A 16,653-nucleotide genomic window follows, 5' to 3' on the forward strand; every position below is an offset into this window, starting at 1 on the left:
TTAATTTGGTGTAGCACATTGATTTGCGTATTTTGAACCATCCATATATCCCAGGGATAAATTCCACTTGTTCATGGTATATGATCCTTTTAACATGCTGTTGAATTTGGTTTATCAATATTTTATTGAAGATTTTTCTTTTCATGCTTATCAAGGATGTTGACTGTAGTTTTCTTATGTCTTTGTCCAGCTTTAGTGTTAGGGTGATGCATGCCTTATACAAAGCGTTTGGAAATGTTTCCACCTCTGTTTTAGGGAAGAGAGTTTAAGAAAGATTGGTGTTCATTCTTCTTTAAATATGTGGTAGAATTCACCTAGTAGCCATCTATGCCTGGGCTTTTATTTGTTAGAAAGTTTTTTGATTACTGATTTTGTTATTTGGTCTACTCAGGAATTCTATTTTTTCCTTTCTTTCTTTCTTTTTCTTCTTTTTTTTTTTTTTGTCTTTTTAGAGCACCTGAAGCATATAGAAGTTCCTAGGCTAGGGGTCAATTCAGAGGTGCCCTGAGGGCCTACACCACAGCCACAGCAACGTGGTATCGGAGCCATGTCTGAGCCCTATGCCACAGCTCACAGCAATGCCAGATCCTTAACCCACTGAGAAAGGCAGGGATTGAACCCACATCCTCATGGATACTAGTCAGGTTCATTACCACTGAGCCATGATGGGAACTACAGGAAGTCTATTTTTTCTTGGCAGTGTTGGTAGATTTTATGTTTTTAGGAATTTATCCATCTTCTAGGTTATCCAGTTTGTTGTCATGTACTTGTTGATGATGGTCCATTTTGATCTTTTTTATTTCTGTTGCTTCAGTTGTAATATCGCCTCTTGTATTTATGATTTTATTAATTTGAGTATTCTTTTTTTCTGAATTAGTGTAGCTGAGTTGATTTTTTAAAAAATCTTTTCACTTTTTTCCTGCTTTTTTTTCTATTTAATTTTTTAAATGATTTTTATTTTTTCCATTATAGTTGGTTTACAATGTTCTGTCACATTTTCTACTGTACAGCAAAGTGGCCCAGTCACACATACATATACACATATTTTTTCTCACATTATTCTCCATCATGCTCCATCATAAATGACTAGATATAGTTCCCATTGCTATACAGCAGGTTCTCATTGCTTATCCATTCCAAAGGCAATAACTTGCATCTATTAACCCCACATTCCCAGTCCATCCCACTCCCTCACCTTCCCCCTTGGCAACCACAAGGCAGTTCTCCAAGTCCATGAGTTTCTTTTCTGTGGAAAGGTTCATTTGTGCCATATATTAGATTCCAGATATAAGTGATATCATATGGTATTTGTTTTTCTTTTTCTGACTTAATTTCATTTAGTATCAGAGTCTCTAGTTCAGTCTATGTTGCTGCAAATGGCATTATTTTGTTCTTTTCTATGGCTGAGTCATATTCCATTGTGTGTGTGTGTGTATGTATGTATATATATATATATATATATATATATATATATATGTATGTATATGTATATATATGTATATGTGTATATATATATATGTATATGTATATGTGTATATATATATATATATATATATATATACACATCTTCCTAGTCCATTAGTCTGTTGGTGGATGTTTAGGTTATTTCCATGTCTTGGTTTTTGTTAATAGTGCTGCAATGAACATACAGGTACATATGTCTTTTTCAAGGAAAGTTTTGTCTGGATAAATGCCCAAGAGTGGGATTGCTGGGTCATATGCTAGTTCTATATTTAGTTTTCTGAGGTACCTCCATACTGTTTTCCATAGTGGTTGTATCAATTTACATTCCCACCAACAGTGTAGGAGGGTTCCCTTTTCTCCAACACTTTCCATCATTTGTTTTTTGTGGACTTATTAATGATGGCCATTCTGACTGGTGTGAGGTGGTATCACATAGTATTTTTGACTTGCATTTCTCTAATAATCAGTGCTGTTGAGAATTTTTTCATGTGCTTGTTGGTCATCCTTCAAGAAATATCTCTTCAGGTCTTTTGCCCATTTTTCAATTGGGTTGTTGGCTTTTTTGCTGTAAGTTGTTTGTATATTTTAGAGATTAAGCCCTCGTCAGTTGCATTGTTTGAAACTATTTTCCCCCATTATGTAGATTGTCTTTTGGAGTTTTTTTTATGGTTTCCTTTGCTTTGCAAAAGCTGGTCAGTTTGATTAGGTCCCATTGGTTTATTTTTGCTTTTATTTTTGTTGCTTTGGGAGCCTGACCTGAGAAAACATTTGTAAGGTTGATATCAGAGAATCCTTTGCCCTTGTTCTCTTCTAGGAGTTTGATGGTTTCTTGTTTTATGTTTAAGTCTTTAAGCCATTTTGAGTTTATTTTTGTGCATGGTGTGAGGGTGTGTTCCAGTTTCATTATTTACATGCAGCTGTCCAGTTTTCCCAGCACCACTTACTTAAAAGACTGTCTTTTTCCCATTTTTTTTTCTTTTTCCCATTTTATATTCTTGCCTCCGTTGTTGAAGATTAACTGACCATAGGTGTCTGGGTTTATTTCTGGGTTCTCTGTTATGTTCCATTGGTCTGTATGTCTGTTTTGGTACCAGTACCACACTGTCTTGATGACTGTGGCTTTGTAATATTGCCTGAAGTCTGGGAGAATTATGCCGCCTGCTTGGTTTTTGTTCCTCAGATTTCTTTGGCAATTCTGGGTCTTTTATGGTTCTGTATACATTTTTGGATTGTTTGTTCTAACTCTGTGAAAAAAATGTCATGGTTAATTTAATAGGATTGAATTGAATCCATAGATTGCTTTGGGTAGTATGGCCATTTTATGATATTAATTTTTCCGACCCCGGAGCATGGAATAAATTTCCATTTCTTTCAATCTTCTTTAATTTCCTTCATTAATTTTTTTTTGTCTTTTTGCCTTTTCTAGGGCCACTTCCATGTGATATGGAGGTTCCCAGGCTAGGGGTCAAATTGGAGCTGTAGCCACCAGCCTATGCCAGAGCCACAGCAACATGGGATCTGAGCCGCATCTGCAAACTACACCACAGCTCATGGCAACGCCAGATCCTCAACCCATTGAGCAAGGCCAGGGATTGAACCCGCAACCTCATGGTTCCTAGTTGGATTTGTTTACCACTGCACCACGATGGGAACTCCTCCTTCATTAATGTTTTATAGTTCTCATTATATAAGTCTTCCACCTCCTTGGTCAGGTTTATTTAATTTTCTGGGGTGTGACTTTAAAAGGTATTGTATTTTTGTATTCCTTTTCTAATATTTCATTGTTAATATACAGAAATGTGACTGATTTCTGAATATTAATCTTGTATCCTGCTACTTTGCTGAATTCATTGATCAGAGTAGTTTTATGTGGAGTCCTTAGGCTTTTCTGTATATAGTACCGTGCCATCTCCATACCATGACAATTTTACCTCTTTTCTTCCACTTTGGATCCTTTTATGTTTTTTGTTTGTCTGATTGCTGTGGCTACGACTTCCAATACCTTGCTTTTTTTTTTCTTTTTTTTTTGTCTTTTTGCCATTTCTTAGGCCACTTCCATGTGATATGGAGGTTCCCAGGCTAGGGGTCAAATTGGAGCTGTAGCCACCAGCCTATGCCAGAGCCATAGCAATGCGGGATCCGAGCTGCATCTGCAACCTACACCACAGCTCACGGGAACGCCGGATCCTTAACCCACTGAGCAAGGCCAGGGATCGAACCCACAACCTTATGGTTCCTAGTCGGATTTGTTAACCACTGAGCCACTACGGGAACTCCTCCAATATCTTGTTAAATAAAAGTGATGAGAGTGAGAGCATCCTTGTCTTGTTCCACATTTTAGTGGGAAGGCTTTCAGCTTTTCTCCATTGAGTATTATATTTGTGGTGGGTTTGTCATAAATGGATTTTATTAGCTTAAGGTATGTTCCCTCTATACCCACTTTGGTAAGCATTTTTATCATGAAGGGATGTTGGACCTTGTCAAATGCTTTTTCCGCATTTGCTGAGATGATCATGTGGTTTTTGACTTTTCTTTTGTTAATTTGGTATATGACGTTGATTGATTTGCATGTGTTGAACCATCCTTGTGAACCTGGGATGTATCCCACTTGGTCGTGGCATATGATCTTTTTTTATATGTTGTTGGATTCAATTGGCTAAAATTTTGTTGAGAATTTTTGCCTGTGTATTTATCAAAGATTTTGGCCTATACTTTTCTTTTTTGGTAGTATTTTTCGTTTTGGTATTAGGGTGATGGTGGCTTCATAGAATGTATTTGGCAGTGTTCCTTCTTCTTCAACCTTTTGGAAAAGTTTAAGGAGGATGGATATAAGTTCCTCTTTGTATGTTTGGCAGAATTTGCCTATGAAGCCGTCTGGTCCTGGACTTTTTTTTGTAGGGAGTGTTTTTATTACATACTCAATTTCATTTCTAGTGATCAGTCTGTTCAGTCGATCTATTTCTTTAGTTTTGGCAGGCTGTAAGTCTCTAGAAAGTTGTCCATTTCTTCTAGGTTGTCAAATTTTTTGGCATATAATTGTTCATAGTATTCTCTTATGATTTTTTGTATTTCTGCAGTACCCATTGGATTTCTCCTTTTTCACGTCTTATTTTGTTTATTTGGGGTTTTTCCCTCCTCTTCTTGGTGAGTCTGGCCAGAGGTTTGTCAATTTTATTTACCTTTTCAAAGAACCAGCTCTTCGTTTTATCGATTTTTTTTGTCTTTTTGTCTTTTGTCTTTTGTTGTTGTTGTGTTGTTGCTATTTCTTGGGCTGCTCCCGCGGCATATGGAGGTTCCCAGGCTAGGGGTTGAATCGGAGCTGCAGCCCCCGGCCTATGCCAGAGCCACAGCAACGTGGGATCCGAGCTGCATCTGCAACCTACACCACAGCTCACAGCAACGCCAGATCGTTAACCCACTGAGCAAGGGCAGGGACCGAACCCGCAACCTCATGGTTCCTAGTCGGATTCGTTAACCACTGCGCCACGACGGGAACTCCCGATTTTTTTTCTGTTGTTTTTTGAATCTCTATTTTATTGATTTCCTCTCTGATCTTTATGATTTTCTTCCTTCTGCTAACTTTAGGTTTTGTTTGTTCTTTTTTTTTAACTCATTTAGGTGGTGGGTTAAGTTGTCAATTTGAGATTTTTTTTCTTTTTTGAGGAAGGCCTGTATTGCTATGAATTTCCCTCTAAGCAGTGCTTTTGTGGCATCCTATAGGTTTTGAATGGTTGTGTCTTTGTTATCATTTGTCTCAAGGTATTTTTTAATTTCCTTTTTGATTTCTTCATTGACCCATTGTTTTTTTTTTAACTTTTAAAAATCAATTTAATAAAAATTGTTTATGACATCTCTTCTGACAATTATAAAATACTTTTAAGGGAAATTAAAGAAAGATAAAAATATGTCATTATTCATGAAATTAGTCTCAACCTTTAAAAATGTCAATTCTTACCAAATTAATCTATAGATTCAGCACAATTATAACAAAATTTTATAGACATTTACAGTCTAACACAAAATTTTATGGAAATGCAAATAATTTAGAAGAGCCAGTAAAATTATAGATTTTAAGACTCACTTAAAAACTGCAGTAAATTAAATAGCATGGAAATGGCATAAAGAATGTCAGTCATATTAACATAAAGAAATAAAATTATATCCATACAACAGAATAATCAAATATAGATCCAGTCATATCCTATCTTGACTTATGACAAAGGTCTCAAAGAAATACTATTAAATATTTTATATAGCATAGTAAAAAGAATAACTTAACTGGTAAGAATAACAAAATAATACACCCTCTGAAAATAAGTAAAATATAAAATGCATAAAGTTTTTAAAAAACAGTGCAACTATATAAATATGTCCTCACAATTTGTTACATCTTACTGATTCTTCAATATAGGCATTACACCATTCTAGGTGATGTGATAAACAAGACATTATAGGCCTTACATTGTACCATGGAAAGAAATGGTTATTAATAATACAATTGTAGAACTGTATTATTTAATTATAATTATCATAAATTCTTTAATGGAGAGGAAATCAGAATCAGATCTAAGGAGACTTCAGCATTCCAAGAATGATGTCAAATGACCCCCTTCATGGTGGATTATGCACTTATTTCCTATGAGATATATTTCTTCTCCAGAGATTCCTTGTTTGTGTATCAATTGTAGATTTTTGGTTTGCAGTTATTCTGAAGTTTTGATATGAGTCTGTATGTATATGAGAGTGTTTTAAGTTGTTGTTCTCTTAATTGCAAGCACATCTCCAGTGTCCTGCATTTGTACCCACCTCTTCTCATGAGTTCTGATTTTGGTGGTATAATTGTGCATGGATGATTTCATATCTTTACTGTATATATACCTTTACTGGTGAGCCTTGTCATTTGTGGAATATTTGTTTCCTGTTACTGTGTTTTCTTTTCTGCCTAGAGAAGTTCCTTCAGTATTTATTGTAAGACTGGTTTAGTGTTGCTGAATTGTCTCAACTTTTGCTTCTCTGTGAAGGTTTTGCTTTCTCCTTCAAATCTGAATGAGAGTCTTGCTGGGTAGAGTCATCTCGGTTGGAGGTTTTTTTCCTTTCATCATGTTAAGTATATCATGCCACTCCCTTCTGGCCTGCAGAGTTTCTGCTGAAAAATCTGCCGATAACCTTATTGGGGTTCCCTTGTATGTTACTTGTTTCTTTTCCCTAGCTGCTTTCAAGATTTTCTCTGTCTTTAATTTTGGTCAGTTTGATTAATATGTGTCTTGGTGTATTCCTCCTTGGGTTTATTTTATATGGTACTCATTATGCTTCCTGGATTTGAGTGAGTGGTTCCTTTCCCATGTTAGGGAAGTTTTCGGCTATTATCTCTTGGAATATTTTTTCTGTCCCCTTCTCTCTCTTTTCTCCTCTGGCACCCTGTAACAGGGATGTTGGTGCGTTTCACATTGTCCCAGAGTTCTCTGAGACTCTCTTCATTTCTTTTCAATCTTTTTTCTATTTTCTGTTCTGCATCCGTAATTTCCACTAATCGGTCCTCCACCTCGTTTATTTGTTCTTCTGCCTCCTGTGTTCTGCTGTTAGCTGCTTCTAGTGAATTTTTTATTTCAGTTATTGTATTTTGCATCTCTTCTTGCTTAAGTTTGATATCTTGTATCTCTTTGGTCAGTGTTTCCTGTAAGTTATCCATGTTTGCCTCCAGTTTATTTCCAATGTCTTGTATCATCTTCGGCATCAACATTCTAAAGTCTTTTTCCTGGAGGCTAAGAATCTCCTCCTCGCTTAGCTGTTTTTCTGGGGTTTTTCCTTTCTCCCTCATCTGAGTTATAGTTCTCTGTCTTTTCATTTTTATAGGTTTTTGGTGTGGTGACCTTTTTACAGATAACAGAGTTATAGACTCTCTTACTTCTGGTGTCTGCCTCCCTTGTGGCTGAAGTCAGTATGGGGGCTTGTTGTAGGCTTCCTGATGGGAGGGGCTGATGCTTGCCCACTGGTAGGTGGAGCTGATTCTAATCCCTCTGGTGGGTGTGGCTTAGTCTCTGAATGGGATTAGAGGTAGCTGTGTTCCTGAGGGGTCTTTAGGTAGCCTGTTTATTGAGGGGCAGGGCTGTGATCCCACCTGGATTGTTGTTTGCCCTGGGGCTTCTCAGCACTGACTGAAAGGTGGGGCCAGATTTTCCCCAAATGGCCACCTCCAGAGAAAGGCAGCTGCTGAATATTCCCGAGAGCTTTGCCTTCAATGTTCTTCCCTCACAACAAGCCACGTTCACCCCTGTTTTCCCAGGATGTCCTCCAAGAACTATGGTCAGGTTTGACCCAGATTCCTATGGAGACCTCGCTCTGCCCTGGGACCCAATGCATGTGAACGTCTGTGTGTGCCTTTTAAGAATGGGGTCTCCATTTCCCCCAGTCCTGTGGAGCTCCTGTGCACAAGCCCCACTGGCCTTCAATGCCAGATGCTCCAGGGGCTCTTTCTCCCAGTGTCGGATCCCCGCACCTGAGGATTTGATGTGGGGCTCAGAACTCTTACTCCTGTAGGTGAGTCTCTGTGAACCAATTAGTTTTCAGTCTGTGAGGATTCCCACCCTGGAGGTATGGGGTTGTTTATATCATGAAATTGCCCCTCCTACCTCTTGATGTGGCTTCTTCTTTTTCTTCTGGAGTAGGGTATCTTTTTTAAGGTTTCTGGTCCATTTTAGTGGAGATTACTCAGCCTTTAGTTGTGCATGTTATTGTTTTTAGAAGAGAAGTTGAGCTCCAGTCCTTCTATTCTGCCGTCTTAATCCGGAATCCCCCATTGGTTTTTCAGTAGCATGTATTTAGTCTCCATGTAGTTAATTTTTTCTCATTTCTTTTCCTGTGGTTGATGTCTAGTTTCATGCCCTTGTGGTCAGAGAATATACTTGAAATAGTTTCCATACTCTTAAATTTGTTGAGGTTAGTTTTGTGCCCTAGTATGTGGTCAGTCCTTGAGAATGTTCCATGTGCACTTGAGATGAATGTATATTCTGATTTTTTTTGATGTACTGTTCTGAAAGTGTCAGTTAAGTCTAACTTTTTTACTGTCATTTAGTATCTCTGTTACCTTATTGATTTTCTGTCTAGAGGATCTGTTCATGGATGTGAGTGGTGTGTTAAAGTCTCCTAGTATTATTGTATTCCTATCAATTCCTCCTTTTATGTCTGTAAGTATTTGTTGTATGTATGTATTTAGTATTGCAATACTCATTCTAAAAGAAATACTGAAAGGGCTTCTCTAAATAAAAAAGAAGTAAGAAGAAATAGGATGTAGGAAACCACAATTGGAAAGCAAGCACTTAAATAAGCCACTGTAGGAGTTCCCATCATGGCTCAGTGGTTAACAAATCCCACTAGGAACAATGAGGTTGCGGGTTCGACCCCTGGCCTCCCTCAGTGGGTTAAGGATCCAGCATTGCTGTGAGCTGTGGTGTAGGTTGCAGACGTGGCTCGGATCCCGAGTTGCTGTGATTCTGTCATAGGCCGGTACTACAGCTCCTATTGGACCCCTAGCCTGGGAACCTCCATGTGCCGTGGGTATGGCCCTGAAAAGACAAAAAATTAAAAAATTTAAAAAAAAAAAGCCAGTATATAGACTAAAAGGGGTAGGGACTGTAAAAGTGACAATAAACACAAGGAACAGCAAAAGGACAAACATGAAGTTGCTAAAATAGACTTCAAAATCATAGAAAGTGGGGAAGGAAATTAAGAAAATCTAGGCTTTTTTTTAAAAATGTGTTTGAGCCTAAATGACTCTCAGGCTAAAGCAAGCAGGTATAGGAAGGGGTTAACATACTTAAAAAAACAGTGCAACCACAAATCAAAACCAAACATTACGTTCACAAAAATTAAAAAAAGTACACATGCATAAAATAAATGGAAATCAACAAAAACAAAAGGAACAAAGGAGAAACATAGAATCAGCTGGAAAACAAGGTTTAAAATGGCAATAAATACATATCTATCAATAATTACCTTAAATGTAAATGCACTGAATGCTCCAATCGAAAGACACAGAGTGGCAGATTGAATAAAAAAGCAAAAACCTACAATTTGCTCTCTATGAGAGAGTCACCTTAGGGCAAAGGACACATAAGTTGCAAGTGAGGGGGTGGGAAAAGATATTTCATGCCAATGGACAATACAGGAAAGCAGGAGTTGTAATACTCATATCAGAAAATAATAGAATTTAAAATGAAGGCCATGTATAAGACAAGATACCATCAAACTCCTGGAAGAGAACATAGGCAAAACATTCTCTGACATCAACCTTACAAATGTTTTCTCAGGTCAGTCTCCCAAAGCAACAAAAATAAAAGCAAAAATAAACCAATGGGACCTAATCAAACTGACAAGCTTTTGCACAGCAAAGGAAACCAAAAAGAAAACAAAAATATAACTTACAGAATGGGAGAAAATAGTTTCAAACAATGCAACTGACAAGGGCTTAATCTCTAAAATATACAAATAATTTATACAACTCAACAGAAAAAAAGCCAACAACTCAATTGAAAAATGGGCAAAAAGACCTGAAGAGACATTTCTCAAAGGAAGATATACAGATGACCAACAAGTACATGAAAAAATTCTCAACATCACTAATTATTAGAGAAATGCAAATCAAAACTACCATGAGATACCACCTCACACCAGTCAGAATGACCATCATTAATAAGTCCACAAATAATAAATGCTGGAGGGAGTGTGGAGAAAAGGGAACCCTCCTGCACTATTGGCGAGAATATAAGATGGTACAACCACTATGGAGAACAGTATACTAGGGTTAGGGTTTGGGTTTGGGTTTAGGGTTAGAGTTAGGAAAACTATAAACTATACATAGAAATATACATAGAACTACCATATGACCCAGCAATCCCACTCTTGGGCATTTATCCAGACAAAACTTGCCTTGAAAAAGACACATGCACCCGCATGTTCATTGCAACACTATTCACAATAGCCAAGACATGGAAATAACTTAAACGTCCATCGATAGACTAATGGATTAGGAAGATGTAGTGTATATATATATATATATATTTAGGAAGATGTAGTGTATATATATATATATATATATATATATATACAACGGAATACGACTCAGCCATAGAAAAGAACAAAATAATGCCATTTGCAGCAACATGGATGGAACTAGAGACTCTCATACCGAGTGAAGTAAGTCAGAAAAGGAAAGACAAATACCATATGATATCACTTATATCTGGAATCTAATATATGGCACAAATGAACATTTCCACAGAAAAGAAAATCATGAACTTAGAGAATAGACTTGCAGTTGCCAAGGGGGAGAGGGAGGGAGTGGGATGGATGGGGTGCTTGGGGGTAATAGATGCAGACTATTGCCTTTGGAATGGATTAGCAATGAGATTCTGTTGTGTAGCACTGGGAACTATTCTGGCCACTTATGATGGAGCATAATATGAGAAAAAAAGAATGTGTACATGTATGTGTAACTGGGTCACCATGCTGTACAGTAGAAAATTGACAGAACACTGTAAACCAGCTATAATGGGAAAAAAAATAAAAATCATTATATAGAAGGAAAAAATAAAATAAAATGAAGTCCATAAAGAAAGGCAAAGGACACTATTTAATGATAAAAGGATCCATTCAAGAAGAGGATATTACATTCATCAATATATATGCCCCTAATATAGGAGCAACCAGGTACATACAACAAATACTAACAGACATAAAAGGAGAAATTGATGGGAATACACTAATAGTAGGAGGCTTTAACACGCCACTCGCATCCATGGATAGATCCTCTAGATTTATATGTTGTTGGATTCAATTGGCTATAATTTTGTTGAGAATTTTTGCCTCTATAGTCATCAAAGATTTTGGCCTATAATTTTCTTTTTTGATAGTATCTTTGGTTTTGGTATTAGAGTGGTAAGTCCACCAGTTTATAGTGTAGTTCAAGTCTGCTGTTTCCTTATTGATTTTCTGAGCAAATGGTCTTCCCATTATTGTACATGAGATAAGAAAGTCACTTACTATATTGTACTGCTGTCTGTCAATGTTTGCTTTATATATTTTGGTGCTCCACTAATGGGTGCATATTTATGTATAATGTTATATCTTTCTGTTATAGTGATCCTGTTGTCATTATGTAATGACCTTCTTTGTCTGTTTGACTGCTTTCAAACTGAAAGTCTGTTTTGTCTGATATAAGTATAACCACTCCCACTCTCTTTTGGTTTCAATTTGTGTGGAGTATCTTTTCCATCCCTTCATTTTCAGCCTGTATTTATCCTTAACGCTAAAGTGGATCTCTTGTAAAACATATAACTAACATATAATTAGATCATGTTTTTTGGCCCATTTCTCTACTCTATGTCTTTTTATCAGTGAGTTTAATCTATTTTCATTTGAAGTAACTATTGATAAGTAAGAGCATAACACTGCTATTTTGTTAATTGTTTTCTATTTGTAGTTCTTTTGCTCTTCTCTTTCTTTCATGCTGTCTTCCTTTGTGGTTTGATGATTTTTTTGTTAGTGATAGGCTTTGATTGTTTTTCTCTTTATCTTTTTTTGTATCTACTATCCGTGTTTTTTTTTATTGTAATTACCATGAGGCTTTCCATCAATATTAGTGGAGGGTACTTTTAAGATTTTATTTTTGCTTTATATATAACCTTAGTGGAATCGGAAACTAAAATTTGAATGAGGAACTGAGAAGACAGCAGTGGGTGTCTCCAAAGCACATTTAAGTAGAAAAAAAATGTTCAATCTGTTTCCAGTTAGCCCCATTTCTTGTCTAGTCTTACATGGTTGTTTTGAGCATCTCTGAGTCTCTTTACAGCCCCCAGTGTTGGGGGGAATGAGACTAATGTTTGCGTGACTTCTGCTTTTCAACTTTATTAGGGAAGTAATTTAGTATGGCCCTCATACTATTTGTGTGTTTGTGTGTGTGTGTATGTTTTCCTAATTTGCTCCTTCCAAAAGTACCAATAAGACAAAAACACTAGAAATCCTCTTAAATATAAATGCTTTTCTAAATCAAAGGATCCACCCTCTGGCCAAAGTGGCTCCCAAAGGTAGCCTGAAAGAAAAGTTAAGATGCTATAAAACAGTAAAAAATGAAGCTGTAATCCCTCCACAAACAGGAGACAATTTCAGTCGAGGACGCACTAATCTCTAATGCTGGGTGGATGATACTGACATTGGAATTCTCAGCATGACAGATGCAATGAAATAGAAAATAATTTAGATTTAGACAATCCCATGAGAGCTGGCAACTCTCAGTAAGAATATAACTCATGTGGGTCTCTTGTCTCAGGTCCCCAACCTGAAGGTTGGCCACTTCTAGGCACAGACACAATAAATCTGCACCTGTTGGGTGGAAAACTTGAAAGAATGCCAACTTCCAAAAGCCCTAAGGATATGACATCAAGAAAAGAAAAACTCATCCGGTTTTATCGGTGATCCAGAGCAAAGTTTGTCCAAGAGGACGCCTATCTTGTGAGACGCACAAACTCACTTCTCTGTGAGGTCAGTTTGAGCAACGGGCTTATAAAACTGTGTTAGTCTGCTGAGGACAACAAAATATCATAGACTACATGACTTTAATAACGAATCTATGTCTCAATCCTGGAGGCTGAGAAAGTCAAGAGTAAAGTGCTAAAAGACTGATTTCCTAGTGAGAGTTCTCTTCCTGCAGCTAAGTTTGCACCTCCCTGCTGTAAGAGTGTTCTCCCAAACAGGAAATTCCCTTGCAGAGGAGTTTTGGCCACTGTTATTTTCTAGGGCTCTGCTTTAGTCAGATAAGGATATTCAGATAAGAGTTCTTTCTGCATCTGCTGTGACAGATATTTTCCGTCTAAAGTGGTCTTTATGCTGTGCTTGTGGACTGTTGGTCCCTTTACCTCTTCCTTCCCCATCCCATGGCACATCTTATGCTCTGCGAAGGGGTTTGGACCTCAATTACAATGTTGGGGAGTTTCCCCATACCATCAAGAATTATCAGAGTGAGTGAAGAGGGACAGCTGTCAAAAGGGAAGGCTTTTTTGCAGTGATTTAGCTGGGAGAGTTTAATATTGTAGAGTTTAATACTGTAAGTAAGAAATATATGTTCGATCTCCATCTCTATTTCTGGCATAGAGCTCCTAAAGCCCTAAGTGCTGAACTTCCTTAGTGAAGAGAGCCAAACAGGTGTCTGATAATTCTGTAGGTGCTCTGAAATCTGTCCAATTCATATCACTTCCCAGGATTTGATCTACCAGTTTGGTAGATGGTGTCAGAATTGAGTTAAATGGTAGGCCACCCTGCTGGTGCCCAGGTTACCTATCACCTGTGCTTCTCACTGAATGGCTACAAATCAGAGGTTCCCATGACCCTTCTCCTGGATTTGATTAATTTTCTAGAGCAGCTCACAGAACTCAGAGAAACATTTTACTTAGTAGATTACCAGTTTACTATAAAGGCATATGACTCAGGAATGGCCAGATCAAAGAGTTGCATTGGGCAAGGTACGTGGAAAGGCGTGCAGAGCTTCTGTGCCCTCTCCAGGCTCACTTCCACGTGTTCACCAGCCTGGAAGCTCTACGTAACCTCTCCTTTGGGGTTTGTATGGAGGCTTCATTACTTAGTCATGATTGATAAAAATCATTGGCCCTGGGTGATTAAACTCAATCTATAACCCTTCCCCCCTCCCCGGAGGTGGTGGGAGATTGGTTGGTTTCCCTGGCAACCAGTCTTCCTCTTTAGTTGGCCTAGGAGTTTTCCAAAAGTCGCCTCTTTAACATAACAAAAGACACCTGTTTGGCTCTCTTCACTAAGGAAGTTCAGCACTTAGGGCTTTAGGAGCTCTATGCCAGAAACAGAGATGAAGATCGAACATATATTTCTTACTATAACTTACAATATTAAACTCTCCCAGCTAAATCACTGCAAAAAAGCCTTCCCTTTTGACAGCTGTCCCTCTTCACTCACTCTGATAATTCTGTAGGTGCTCTGAAATCTGTCCAATTCATATCACTTCCCAGGATTTCTAACCCTTCCCATGCCTCCTGGAGAGCGTTCACGCAATGTCTTGTCGAATGGCTTTTGCTACATTTCTCTGGGTCGCTGAAACCTTTCTTTACCTTTTAGCCTAAAGAATTAACCTAAGGAAGTAATCATGGATTATAAACACATTTATGTACAAAAATGTTTCTTGAAGCATTATGTAAAATATCAAGCACACTGCAAGAATTCCTATAGGGTTCTAGTTGAATAAATGATGGTATACCCATATAGTGTAATATCATAGAGTTATTAAAATAATATTCTAGCAAGATAATTAATGATACGGAACATGATAAAAATATGGCAGGAGGAAAATATGAGATGATTAAATAGAGTATATATTTTATGGTTTTAAGAGAATTCCAAAGCTTTTTGACCGTTCTCTCTTCTTTTTTTTTGATTGTTTTAGGGCTGCACCCACAGCATATGGAGGTTCCCAGGATAGGGGTTGAATTGGAGCTGTAGCCGCCAGCCTATACCACAGCCACAGCCACAGCAACACCAGATCCGAGTCTGCCATTTACACCACAGCTCACAGCAATGTCGGATCCCTAACCCACTAAGTGAGGCCAGGGATCGAACCCATGTCCTCATGGATACTAGTCAGATTCATTTCCGCTGAGCCACGATGGGAACTCCTGGCTAGTCTCTCTAAAGGACTCCACTGAGCACAAGCTAAAATCAGTGACTCGCCTATAATGAAGAAGACACAGCAGAAGTGACAGTATGTAACTCCTAAGATTAAATCATAAAACCCATTGTGGTTTCCTCCTTCCCTCTCTTGAATCATTCTCTCTGGAGAGTCCAACTGCCCTGACATGAGGACATTCAAGCAGTTCTCTGGAGAAGTCCCTGAGGCAAGTGACTGAGTCTTCCCGCTAAGAGCCAGCAAAACGGAGGCTTTTTCAGTCGCCATGTGATGAGCAGTGAACCCTCCTCCCCAGTCACTCTTACAGGTGAGCACAGCCTAGTGACACTTGACCACAACCCAAGAGAAACTCTGAGCTGGAACAACCCAACTAAGTTGTTTTCAATCCCTAACCCAAACAAGCAGTCAGATTATGAATGCTTGTGGTTTTAAGCTTCAACATTTTCAGGAGATGTGCAGGCAGGAATAGATAACTATTACAATACACACGATGCAGCAAGGACCACCCTCACTCTTCCCTTCCCACCTCAGTCCCTCCCTTCTCTCCATTCATCTGTTTCTACTGAAATGCGCTAATATTCTAAGCGTGATATATCTAGATGATGGAAAAACAGCAAGATTTCTGTATATATGTATCATTTTAACTTCCACAGCAAACAAATCTAACTTAAAATGTATAGTAAATATTATTTTAGGAGTTACCATTGTGGTGCAGTGGAAATGAATCCGACTAGTATCCATGAGGATGCAGGTTCGATCCCTGGCCTTGCTCAGTGGGTCAGGGATCTGGCATTTCCATGAGCTGCAGTGCAGGTTGCAGATGCAGCAGATCCCATGTTGCTGTGGCTGTGAGGTAGGCTGGCAGCTGTAGCTCTGATTCGCCCCTAGCCTGGGAATTTACATATGCCACGGGTGTGGCCCTAAAAAGCGAAATAATAATAAGTAAATAAATAAATAAACATTATTTTTAAATATACAGTGCTCTATCTTGTTCATAAGAGAAGCCATTTTAGTTTACTAAAAAGTTTACTTTTATGTAATTATTTCTCCCAACAAACCAAATGCTTATAAGCAAATACTGCCTTGAACCATACTAAATTTTTTTAGACATTAAACAGAATTTTTGAAAGGGGAATTCCAGCTAGTTCCCTGAAGGGCCAACCACTTACCCATATTTTTACAGTAACTGCTATGATTCAGCAGTAACAGAATGAATTTATTCAATGGTACCATGTACTAGGTTTTAATCCTCATATCATGGTCTAGAAAAAGTAATTAGTATGAACTACTGCCATTTTAACCATCCCCTGGGTGTTTTGCTTGCTTTAGAATGCCTTGCTTTGCTTTAGAAAAAAAGAAAAATAATTTCCAGATTCTCTGCTTTTGCTTGTAAGAAGATAAGAATTAATCATCCATCTGGAGCAGGCTGACCAAGAAATGAGGCCTGGCCTAGGTCTTCAGCTTGGATCTGGGCTTTGTGAGAGGTGGAG

This window comes from Phacochoerus africanus, chromosome 15 (assembly GCF_016906955.1).
Source record: "Phacochoerus africanus isolate WHEZ1 chromosome 15, ROS_Pafr_v1, whole genome shotgun sequence".
Classification (NCBI taxonomy): Eukaryota; Metazoa; Chordata; class Mammalia; order Artiodactyla; family Suidae; genus Phacochoerus; species Phacochoerus africanus.